This window comes from Mus caroli, unplaced genomic scaffold, assembly GCF_978045245.1.
Source record: "Mus caroli unplaced genomic scaffold, Mus_caroli_1 scaffold_2, whole genome shotgun sequence".
NCBI classification, from domain to species: domain Eukaryota; kingdom Metazoa; phylum Chordata; class Mammalia; order Rodentia; family Muridae; genus Mus; species Mus caroli.
The window spans coordinates 141,482,755-141,496,335 of record NW_028227257.1 but is presented as its reverse complement, the minus strand read 5'-3'; positions in this window follow the sequence as shown (position 1 = coordinate 141,496,335).

Sequence of the window (13,581 nt, the reverse complement as noted above, 5' to 3'; positions counted from 1 at the left end):
TATGGAGAGATATGTAGGAAATTTACCAGGAAACATGGAGGAAGTCGGAAGCATAGAGGTAAGCAGAAATAACCAGCCATTTGACAGAACTTAGGCTAGAATAATGGGTTAATAATTCATGAGCTAGTCAGAGGATGTCTTAGCCAAGGTTTCTATTCCTGCACAAACATCATGACCAAGAAGCAAGTTGGGAGGAAAGGATTTATTCAAATTACATTTCCACATTCCTGTTCATCACTAAAGGAAGTCAGGACTGGAACTCAAGCAGGTCAGGAAGCAGGAACTGATGCAGAGGCCATGGAGGGATGCTACTTACTGGCTTGCTTCTTCTGACTTGCTCGGCTTGCTTTCTTACAGAACTCAAGCCCAGGGATGGCACCGCCCACAATGGCCCTCCTACCCTTGATCACTAATTGAGAAAATGCCTTACAGTTGGATCTCATGGAGGCATTTCCTCAAGGGAAGCTCCTTTTTCTGTGATAACTCCAGCTTGTATCAAGTTGACACACAAAACCAGCCAGTACAGAGGACAAATCAAAGCTAATGGCCAAGGAAGGGATTTTAAAATATATTTTGAGTCTCAGAGTCATTATTCTGGGAACTTGGGGCTGGGAGGAAAAACTCAAATTTTTATAGATTGTGCTCAAAATGCAGAAGGAATGCAATCCAAATCTTTTAATTCCATACTTAAATATTAGACAGAATCCCAGGTAAGCAAATGGCCCATTGTGTTACAAAGTATTTGATTGAGGCTCTTGAGTCTGTTGGGAATTGCACCCCTGCCACTACTGAGAGAGACAAAGGTGGTGCTTTTAATATTGGAATGAATGTTGGGCTTTGACACTTGCACTTCTTTGGAACAAAGGAGATCTCCCTCAATGTAGGGAGGCCAAGCATTGGAGACCCACCAAGGAGACAGAGCTGTGACAGGATGTAGGGGGATGGGTTACTCATCCAGTGAGGATAGAGAGGGAATGCAGAAAGCGGTTCAAAACACAGGCCTGGTTAAACCTCATGGGCATAGGAGTATACAGTCTTCCCAGAGTGAGGGGAAGTCATAGCAGCTAATTGTGTGAGTATATGCTGCCCACTGAAGTGCTCAGGACAGGTGTGGCACAAAGACAGAAACTGTGGTTTTTCTGTGATTCACCTTTCCCTATGTACTAGAGAGCCAAGAATCATTCTAGTGTCTTTAGCTAAATAACAGAGAGAGACAAAAAACTCACAAAAGGAACCCAAACACACCAACACTGAAGGAAAATGTTGTGTTTTAATGCTGAAAAGCAAAGAAAACTGGATTTAAATTTCACAGATTGTGTTTTATAAAAAGAAAGAGAAGCCAGAGATGTTTTGTGGAGTGTAGTATGGTGTGAGGGAAGGGAGTGCCTCTGCAGGGTCATGCTGAGGCATCCCTTCCCCCTGAGGTACCAGTCACAGGATGGTATAGTATAGAATAGAATTTATTTAGGGCATGGGGAGGGGAGTTGAGGGCATAGTATAGACAGAGAAAGGCAGAGAGAGAACAGGAATAGAGGAGTAGAGGCTGGGCATAAGCATGCAGAGAGAGGGGGAAGGGCAATGGGATAAAGGGGGAAGAGGGCAAAGGTACAAGAGCAAAAGGAGAAGAGAGCAAGAGAGTGAGGACAGGGCAAGCAGCCCCTTTTATAGTGAGTCAGATACACCTGGCTATTGCCAGGTAACTGTGGGGTGGAGCCTAAATGAAATTCCACCATTCCACCATTTTGGTTTAATTAAAAAAGGAAAAATTAGAAAGAGGTGATTGTAAAGCAGAAATAGGGTTGTGATCTTTAGCTACTTCATGCTGACTTTGGGGCCATGTGTCTCTGGGAAATCTAAGAAAATGGGTATGGGGATGTTTGTCCAGATTTAGGAGAGTTGGCTATTTCCTTGTGTCCAGGGTCTGTGGAACCATCTGTGGATAGATAGAAAGGAGCAGGTCCAGTGGAAGAAGCTCTGTGTCTGTGAGAGAAGATTAGAGCATCTGTGGGTTGCTTCTCTGAAGCTGTCCTAGATGTAGTAAACACCTAGACTTGACAAGATGGTCAAACACACACACACACACACACACACACACACACACACACACACACCACACAAAATTAAGTACATTTGGAAGAAAAAAAATTTTTTTTCCTTAGGTGTACATTTGAAACCCTTAGGTCATGGTAGTTGTGGGTGAGGGGAGTTCCAATCCCAGGAACACGAAGGAATCTCACCCTTGGAATAGGTAGGATGTAAGAACTTAGGCTATTGATTGGTAGGTGTACTTATCTGGATGGAGTCTATTTGGTTCACAAGGAGTAGATTTGAGTAGATTTCCTGTAGCTTATAAGTTTACAAAAGATAGAGATTTGTTAACAACTTGAACAGTCTTTAAGATGAGCTTTGGGAAGACGAAACCCTTTTGTGGAGCAGAAGGAGCAAGGAAGATTTTTTCCTTCTGTCTAGGGGACTGAATATGTATAAATTTAGCATAACAAGAAACAATTTCAAGTTTAAATCTGAAGGACAAAGAAAATTCAAAACCTTGATCTTGTGAATATAGTTGATCGTATAGTTTAGCACGAGAAATATCTTAAATCTATAATTGAAAGGCAGCCAAAGGAAACATATTTGAGCATGATAGTGTAGATTCAGCATGAGAAACACGTAAAGTTTAGTTAAAAGATAATCAAAGAAAACTTACAATTTGAACTTGAGATTATACAGTTGGATCATATAGTGGAATGTTTTATTAGAGTTAGGCTAGTTTATAAGAACTCTATTGGTTAATGTTAGGACAATGGCAAAGCAAGGAGAGGAGCTGTGAAGCATTTAGTCATTGGAATCTGAGTTTAGGTAAGGAAGTAACAGTTTGCATCTGTGAAAACTTACATCTGAACTTGTGTATTGTTTATTGTGAAGTCTGTTAGAAATCTGGCAGTCTTATCTAGTTAAGAAATTTATTAATGATCAAAGAAGATGGTAGATTACCTTAGGGTAAGGAGCTAGGTCTGTTTTCTAGCTGTCAAGCTGAAGTTAGCTTAGCTGTCAATGTAACCAGAAATCTGGGAAGAATAAATTATAATATAGGAGTCATGTATTAATTAAAATGACAGGTTGGTCTATAGTCCACTACCCAAACAGTTCCCAGGTCCCTGTGGTCTCCATGGCAACCTGGACAGAGTTAGTCTTCTTGTCAGGCCCAGAAAACGAAAAGCCTTTTTCCTATGGAGTAGGAGTAGCCTTTTTCATGTGTCAAATGAGAAATGACCCACCTTGACTTAGGCAATATGAGACATTTGAGTCTTAGGGTAACCTGTTTATCCACAGTGTAGACCAAGCCCTGGCAGTGGGCAAGGCAATGGAGCTCTATTTCTCAGTGGTTAACATACCACAATCCAGGGAGAATCTTGTCACTGTGCCCATTATCTTCTTGGAGACCGTGAGGGGTAATTGTTAGGTTTTGAGAGTCTCTGTCATAAACGTAAACATATACTGTTATCTTTAGCAGATTTCTGACAAGATTCTGACAGCATTAAGCATAATCAGAGTTAGACAACCTGTGTTTGTTTAATTACTTGTTTTAGAATGTATCTAGGAAGTAAAGCACACTATAACATAATGGCAGTAACAAAAAATACACACACACACATGTTTAGCCTGATATTATATATATGTATATATATATGTATATATATATATAAAGTCAGTGATCTTTAACCTTTATACTGTCTAGAAATCTCAGCCTTGCAGCTATGTATCAGAAGAGAAAAACTCATGAAGAGACATACACAAAGACACAAATGGCTGAATTTTGTCTAATGTACACTTGTCTTTGCAACTGTGCTGGGAGGTGGTGGTGAGTGGCTCCCACACACCCCCAGCCCGGCTCAGGACTGTGAATTAAAGGCAAGCAACGCTGATTCCCCCACAAAAGAACTGAGAATGAAGCAGAGAGCATCAGAGAGAGGAGCTGGAGAGATGACAGTCAGGGTCAAAGCTTTAGGACCTGCCATTGCTGGAAATAATGTAAAGAGAGCAAATGGCTGTGAGAATGTGTGGCAGCAGAGGTAGTAGAATCGAGGGGGTGAGAAGGGTAGGGGGAAAGCTGGTGCCATTCCAGTGTTCTCCTAGTCTCCTCGCAACTCTGCTCAGACAACATGGGAGAACTTGGGAGAACTCACGCCCATACCCATGCCACTAATCACTGCTGGGCAGGGGCGGTGGCATGGTGAGCAGATCACTAGAGCATGGCAGGTGTGGGGCATGCAGCGTCTTGGTCGGCAGAACAGGGTCCCAAGCAGATGGAGGAAATATGGAGGGCAGGGTGATTGCTGCTTTTTTTTTTTTGCTGTGGTAGCAGGATCAAGGGAATGAGGACCAGAAGCAGAGCAAGCAGTAACAGAATGGGGCACAGGAGGGCAGCACAGGGGGTGGCTCCAAGCTCAACAACCCTCCCTTGAGACGGGGGACATTTCCATTGACCAGTGGAGGGAGGGAGCTTACCAGTTCTCTGAAGTTTGGATGGGTAAGCCTAGCAAGTGATGGCTCTCCATGTGGCAGTGGGAGACGTGAACCTTTGAGTTTCTAAATCCTGAGTTTCATCAATGTTGTGTTTTATAAAGAAAGAGAAACAATGCATTCTAGGAAGAACTGATGAATTAGATCAGCTTATAGAAGTCCTAATTCCAGAATAGAAAAAAGGAAGTTTCTTGGGTTGGGGAGATTTTGCATTTGTTCCAACAGGAAAAGAAAAGCTATGTCTTCTATCAAAGTCATAGGACAAGGAGAGACAGCCTGAGGATCTTAGCTGCAGACAGGAAGAAAGAAATCAGGAAGACTAATAAAGTAGGCAATAATATATATGCTAGTCCCTCTACATGGAAAGAGCTCTGAGACTAGCTGAGACTTAAATGTCTATACATAGTCAGTAAATCTTGTTGGCTACAGAGTCCACAAACTTATTATTACATGCCATCCTTTTATATGTCATGAATGAAGATTTATACTGCAGTTTGGTTGTACAGTACAAACTAACCTAAGAAAGACAGATGTCTCTCACTTGCTAAAACAAAGAGCAGAGAATCATTGTTAATGGATCTGTGTACACTGTATGTTCCATACATATGTTAATGAAGAAATATATATTACTTAAGAGTTTTTGGAGCAAAAGGACCAGACACCAAAGTACAAAACAAATAGCCCAGGTGGTCCAGACTCACAGACTGCTTCAGTTGCTATTTCATCAAAACTTGCTTCCAAGTCAACATCAAAGCTGCTATATCATTTGGTCCTATCAGGACTTTATTTAAGACTGCATTTCACAGCACCCAACAAATGTCAAATCTTACAGCTATCTTTCTTAATACTTGACCATTTTCCCAATTTCCTTTGAGCCCCTGCCAAAGAAAAACTATGCTCCCAAACCAGCAGTAAGCAATTTTTAAGAAAATGGTACCCCATTTCCAAAAGGAGGGGTGGGTGGTTTATTGGTTGTTTAATGGCTTATGAATATATATGATCATTTAGGGCAAATTAGTTACAAGTTGTTAAATGGTCTTGATCAGGAAGAAAAGAAGGTATAGGAGGTTAAATTCAGGAATTTCTCTCTTTTTCTTTTCTTTATCCTTTCTTTCATATGTAGGGAGAGAAGGGTTGGAAAAAATAAAACGGGTGATATAGGAATAATAGGAAAAAGAGTAGATTCTTGAATCTACTCTCAAAACAAAAAGCATGCTATAAGTCAATAATCTTAGATTGGTATGAATTTTTATATACTGATACAAAAGTAAGATTATTTTGTTACAACATACCATATATTATGTTTTAACTCCTGTATACGGTATTGAACCTGTGCATTCCACTTCAAAAAAAAAAGGTTTAGTTTCACTCCTTTATAAGCTGCTACTACAATCTGTTTAGGATAATTAAGTAATGAAAGTTAATAGTTAATCAATGAAGCTCATGGTCATGTTAGTCACTGGACTAGTTTATCACATAAATATGCTTTGTAGGTTGAAAATATATTAAATAGCAAGAAATAAGCAATGTTTGCCTATTCAGATATGATATAGATAGATCAATGGTTTTTAAAAGCTGCAGAGACCTAAATATGGCACTTAAAGATGTTTTGTTAAAGCTGGGCAGTGGTGGTGCACGCCTTTAATTTCAGCACTTGAGAAGCAGAGGCAGGTGGATTTCTGAGTTTGAGGCCAGCCTGGTCTACAGAGTGAGTTCCAGGACAGCCAGGCAGCCAGGGCTATACAGAGAAACCCTGTCTCAAAAAAAAAAATGTTACTTTTAAGGCTTTTAAAAGTTTTTTATATTTTTTTATTTTTATAATAAGACATGTTTGCTTCTGGCAGGATCACCATTTTGACTTCAAAAAAGATAATGAGCATTTAAGAATCTCCTTATGGAGTTTGCTTCAATTGTGGCAAACTGCCACTGGGCAAGAAACTTTTCTTGCTTCAACTGTTGACAGTATGCTGTCTAAAAAGGACAAACATGGTTGCAGGGAAGTTGACTGCAAAGCTTTAGAAAGACAAAGTAGACAAGAACTTCCCTAAGTTCTTCATATTTCCCACTCCACAGAAAAGTGTGTCAGTTATTTTAGGCAAGAAGTGTGAAGTTAGATGGCCTGCATTATAGAGAAATTTTGAGGGACTATTCAGACATCCAACTTTCTCTGTCACTTCTATAGTTTTAGAAGCGGTTTGCCTGCATTTTCTGCATGCTCAGGTAATATTTATTTCTTCTTAGGTCTCTGCTGGGGTTGAAGACTAGATAGATAATCTTGCATATAAGTTTAAGTTGTTTAGGATTTAAAGAAAAAATTTAAGATCTTTGCAAGTTGTGATAAAAATTATTTAGATACAAAACTCTGAATTCAGCAAAATTGTATGAATAATAGCATACTTCCTCCAAAGTTGCCAAGCACATATGGACTTTTTGAAAATAATTTTTACCTAATAATTATTATAATTGTTTCATAATTACTATTATATATAGTTTATATACTAAGAGACAGAGTCTTACATTGGACTAAAAGTGGGAATAGTAAAGAGTCTCTTGTGCACTGTATGGATGCAGCACCTATCAATAAAATTTTGATTGGTCTATAAGCTTTGGCTAGAAATATAAGGTGGGATATTTGGGGGGGTGCGTTGAATTCAGGGATAGAGAGAACCATGGGAATTCAACTGGGAGCATGGAGGAGGACAGAATCATAGGAGATGAGGAAAGGTAACCAGCCATGCGGCAGAACTTAGATTAGAATAAATAAGATATTAAGTTATGAGCTAGTCATAGAATGAACCAAAGCTTAAGGTAAATGCTGAGTCCTGCCTGGCCATGGTAGGAATGGCTTGGTTCCTGCCCCTGGAACAGATCCTTCAGGGTGTGGGTCTCCACAAGTATTGATGGTTGCTGTGGAGATAAGGATTGTTTGTATAATGATGTACATATTTTCATGGTCCTCCTTCAAGGAATGTCTTCCATGCCAAGGTTAATGACTCTATGATGATCAGAGACAGCATGAGTTTGGGAGGCAAGGGTGTGTCTAATATCTCAGCAAAATGGTTGAATGCTGAGACCTTCAGGACAGCCTTTTAGGCTGTGGGAAAGAGTGCTGAAAATGAGTTAAAATATATAATTTTTCAACTCTGCAAAATATAAGGATACAATATGAATTGTATAGGAGCTTCAAGATGTAAAGGAATAGAGGCAGCACCAATATGAGTCAGATTATCAGAAAGATTCTGTAGAAGGAGATAAAGAGATTTAGGGAAGGCTGATCACAGGACAAGATGCCATCCAAATAAGTTTTTGTTTATGTTAACAAAGGCAGGCAAGTTCCTGAGTTCAAGTTCATCCTGGAACAGAGAGAGTTTAGGTCCAGGCCCAGGCATGGTAGGAATGACAATTTCTGAGCAGGGTCTCACTTTTATTGTCTGTGCTTCTGCTTGCTGTCTCTTTCTAAGAAATACACAGTATACAAAAACATCCCCCGATATGTATGTGCTTATGTATGTGCATACATATGAGTGTTTCTCTTTTTAGATTTTGTTGGTCTGAGATTAAACCTTGTGTTTTCATGGTTGCAGTTAACCTCTTTTGGTTTGGGTTTTCTTCTAGTGCCTTCTGTAGCACTGGGTTTATAGATAGGTATTATTTAATTTCTTTTAAAAGTGAAATGTCTTATTTTTTCCATCTTCTATGATTGAATGTTTTGTTGGTTATAGTAATCTGAGTTGACATGTGTAATCTCTTTGAATCTGCAGTACATCTCTCATTGCTCTTCTGGCTTTGAGAATCTCCATGGAGAAATTAGGTATAATTCTAATAGATCTGCCATTATATGTTACTTGGTAATTTTTCTTTGTAGCTTTTAATATTCTTTCTTTGTTCTTAACAACTTAGTGTTGTTATGTGCTGAAGTTTTTCTTATTCATTCTATTTGGTGTTCTGGGATCTTTTTACAACTTAATAGGTATTTCCTTCTTTAGGTTAAGAAATTTTCTTCTGTGATTTTGTTGAAAATATTTTCTGGGCTTTTGAACTGTGCTTCTTCTCCTTTCCTTATTTCTATTATCCTTAGACTTTTTTTCTTTTCTGTCCCAGATTTTCTGTCTTTTTTTTTTATGTGTCATAAGTTTTTTAGATTTACTATTTCTTTGATGAATATATTCATTTCTTCTGTGTTATCTTTAACATGTGAGATTCTTTCTTTCATGTCTTATATTCTGATTTTGAAACTTGCCCCTATAGTTTCTGTTAAAATTCCTAAAGGATTTGTTTCTGGAATTTCCCCAATTTGAGTTTTCTTTATTGATTCTATTTCCATTTTCCAGTCTTCAACTGTTTTACTCACTTTCTTCCACCATTTATTTTTATTTTCTTGGAGTACTTTAAGTGATTTATTTATTTCATTTTTAAGGACATGTAATATAAATAAAGACTGTTTTAAGGTCTTTCTGTTGTGCTTCACCTATGTTGGTTGAAGTATGGTTACAGGAGCTGTGGGCAGAAGGGAAAGAGTTCTGGAGCATCTTTCTGTTTTAGAACTGTAGATAAGACTGTCATATTATATTTAGAGGAGAAGAGGGAGTGGTAAAAGTCTGCAGTTAGCTTACATATTTCCCTGGCCTGATCATCTGGTAAAGTCTTAAAAATTTTCTGCTGGTGTTGTAAGCTGGGATAATAGAAAGAGTTGGGGAAAGGAATGGAAGATTTTCATGATTCAGTGTGGATGGGGTCAGAGAGGAAAGGTAGACCACAGCAGAGGATAAGACTGGGGGTTGGATTTAGAAGAACAAATGGAGAAGTAAAGATTTGCATAAAATTATTTTTTATTTCCTCCCTTTTGCTTTGTTGTTGTTTCAATTGGTGGCATTTATTTATTTATTTATTTTTTGTTAGTGTTTGAGACAAGTTTTATATAGCCCAGGCTAGCTCTGAATTATTTATAAAGACAAGACTGGCTTTGAATTCCTGACACTGCTCCTTCTCTTAATTCCTGGGACTATTGGCAGGTTCTTCCTCACCTGGCCAGTATTTTTTTGTTGTTTGTTTGTTTGTTTACAATTGAAATTGTAGTATTTATTTTTCTGTTGTGTGTTATAAAAGACTATGACTTAGGGCAACTTAAAGAAGAAAGTGTTCATTTTTGCTTAGGGTTCTAGAGAGTTAGAGTCCATAATGGTGAGGAATGAGGGGCATGGCAGCAGGAACAGGAAGCAGAGTGATCATCTTTCTTTAACACAGGAAGGAAATAAAGACAGAGTCAGAGGAAGAGAGACAGAGAGACAAAGAGAAAGAGACAGAGACAAAAACTGAGACTGGAGAGCACATGCCAAGGAAATAGGCTAATGGGGTAAAGCTCTAACCCTCAAAGAACAGTGATGTACTTCCTCAGCAAGAATCTATTTCCAAAACATTCTATAACCTCTCCATACTAGGCCAACAACTAAACACTATGAGCTCAAAAACACAGACTTACTGAAAATATTTCTCATTTCAACCATCTCATGAATATTTTCAGAAGGACCCAAATTATAGAGATAATTGGATTCATAGAATATTGTATTGTCATAAAAGTCCATAGTGTGATCACATTGGATTTACAGAAAATATGAGTTATATAACTTTTAAGATTTTTATTTTCATAATGAGTAACATTTTAAAAGTATAAGCTGCCTACATTCCTTTTAATATAAAATTTTAGAAGTTATATTTAACTTATAATATTAATAGAAATGTTTTTCATATTTTATTTTCTAAATGATTACTGACTCTGTACAGAGTTTTTTTATGTGAAACATTTATTATCCATTCATTGACTTCACTTTTTAATTATTTTTTATTAGGTATTGTCTTTATTTACATTTCAACATTATCCCCTTTGCTGGTTTCCCTTCCAAAAATCCCCTATTCCATCCCCCCTCCCCCTGCTCACCAACCCACCCTCTCCAGCAGTCCCCTATACTGGGGCATAGAACTTTCACCGACTAGGCCATCCTCTGTTACATATGCAGTTGGAGCCATGAGTCCTATCATGTGTTTTCTTTGGTTGATGGTTTAGCCCCAGGGAGCTCTGGGGATACTAGTTAGTTCATATTGTTGTTCCTCCTATGGGGCTGCAAACCCCTTCAGTTCCTTGGGTCCTTTCTTTAACTCATTGGGGACCCTGTGCTCCATCCAATGGATGACTGTGGCCATCCATTTCTGTATTTGTCAGGCACTGGCAGAGCCTCTCAGGAGACAGATGTATCAGTTCCTGTCAGCAAGTTCTTGTTGGCTTCCATAATAGTGTCTGGGTTTGGTGGCTGTTTATGGGATTAATTCCCAAGTGGGGCAGCCTCTGGATGGTCATCCCTTCAGTCTCTGCCCCACACTTTGTTTCTTTAACTCCTTCCATGCGTATTTTGTTCCTCCTTCTAAGAAGGATTGAAGTATACACACTTTGGTCTTCCTTCTTGAGTTTCATGTGGTTTGCAAATTGTATCTTGGGTATTGTGAACTTCTGGACTACTATCCATTTATCAGTGAGTGCATATTATGTGTATTTTTTTGTGTATATCCTCCAGATCCATCCATTTGCCTAGGATTTTATAAATTCATTGTTTTTAATAGCTGCGTAATACTCCATTGTGTAAATATACCAATTTTCTGTATTCATTCCTCTGCTGAGGGACATCTGGGTTCTTTCCAGCTTCTGGCTATTATAAATAAGGCTGCTATGAACATAGTGGAGCATGTGTCCTTATTACATGTTGGAGCATCATTTGGGTACATGCCCAGGAGTGGTATTGTTGGGTCCTCAGGTAGTACTATGTTCAATTTTCTGAGGAACTGCCAAACTGATCTCCAGAGTGGTTGTACCAGCTTGCAATTGCACTAGCAATGGAAGAGTGTTCCTCTTTCTCCACATCCTCCCCAGAATCTGCTGTCACCTGAATTTTTAATCTTAGCCATTATGACTGGTGTGAGGTGGGTTCAGTGTTAAAACAGAAACATTATTAAAACATAGAAGAAAGTTTAAATACATTTGGATGAGTGCCTGTGAAAGTTATTTATGAATTGCTTCATGGGGCAAAATAAGAAATACTTCATTCAACTCAAACACAAAGAAGACTGAAGTGTTAAAGAATTAAAAACAAATTCCAACATCCTCAAAATCTCTGAACATGTTTTTAACCTCATGAGAAGGCAGCATGGAGCTAGGCAATCCATTAGCAGTTTTACAAGTTCTCAACCTGTCTCACAACCATTTTTTATTTGAGCATCCTCTGTTCACTACCATATATTCATGAATCCTGAAACATGACAAACAATTAGGCACATCTCAGCCAGCAAGTCAGTACTTAAGTGAATATGATAAACCAGTGGGATAAAACAGAAGTTCACAATTGGATCATTCTGTGAGTGAGAATGGATTAAAGAGTCAATCTAAAACAAAGGCTCTAGATAATGACTTATTTTTTGACATTAACTATCTGAAAGGGGCAATAAGGGAAGCATTATTATTAATATCTTAGGGAAATAATTTCTATTTTCTTTCACAGAATTTCAAGTAATATTTAAGAGCTATAACAGGCAGAAGTTAGCATGAATTGGTATGTTCGTATACAGGAGCATACATTTTCAATAGGAATTCTGTTTCTTTTTAGAACATCAGCCAAGAAATACAGAAATAATTATATTAGTTAAAAAATAAAACAAAAATATCATTCTTGTGAAGATACAGACATGTGGGTTCTTGTTTTATGATTTGACTGATGAAGTCATAGGTGATGGAGCAGTGGAGAATAACAGTTTGACCTGGAAATTTTTGTAATGGGTCATTCATGCACTCTAATATGTTTCAAAATGCTATTTTAACTTCTTGATGAGACGTCTGAAGGACTTATTACAAATAAAAAGGACAGAAGATAGTGTACAGGGTTGTGAGATATGTGGGAGGGAGGCACAGAATAAGAGAATTGATGTTAGAACAAGATGATACAGGGCGTGGTCATTTTAATCAGGTTAAAGTTTCTCAAGAGTTGTCACAAAAGTATGATAAATAAACTTGTTTACTTAAGAGGCTCTGTACATTAGTAAGTGGGGCAAGATTACTTTTATTTATAAAATTAATTAAAATTGACTAAAGCAGTAGTCAAAATGGAGAGGGCCATCTGCTGCCATGCAGCACAGATGTGTGGAAGTTACTCTGAGGTCCACCTTCCATGTGGCCCTCATGGTATGGGTGGCAATATAATGTGCAAGTATATGGTGGAGAGATGGGACAGAAAGGGAACAGAATGATTTGAGCACTATGAAGAGATGTGGAGCTGGAGAGGTAAGGGTGCTGAGGAACAGACTAAAGTGAGTAGCCAGAACTATCACCTGAAGCCACGGTAAAGTCCCAGGCTATGCTGTTACTGAGGGTCATTTCTGGGTCCACTGTAGGCATAATGTTATTATATATTGTGTAAAGTTTATTACTGTGTTATGTAAATGCTGATTTTCTGCCCTTATATCTTATTGCAAACTGAACTCAGCATTGTATGTTTATGCCAACAATCTCATGTCTCAAATTTGCATAAACAATGCTTACCATTTATTTTCTGCCTTGTCAATAAAATCTGGAAAAACCAATAAACAGGTAATAGAGAAAATAGGACTTGTGCCAGGCAGGGGTGAAGGGAGAGAAAAAGAAAGAGGAAGAGAGAATTCACCATGAGGAAGGGGCCCCAAAGAGACATCATGGAAGAATACACTTGAAGCTCAGAGAGCCCGATCAATACTAAAATGCAAGTATTTTAAGGATTTGTCTGGGAGGTAGCCAGATTAGCCTGGGGGACTAAAATAGATCAATAACTGTCCAGGTTTTCTGCTGTAAATTTTGGTTAAATAAATCTAGTTGTCTCAGCAACCAACTCCTACAAACAGAAACTTGATTTAAACTATTTACTTGCACTCAGAGATCACAAGACCCAAGCTAGCAATAAGTTGGTGAAAATGGCTGTGTGCTGCTAAGTTGAGCCTCTAAATCGGGTTGTGAATGTGAAGTCTTGGAATGAGATAAACACAGAA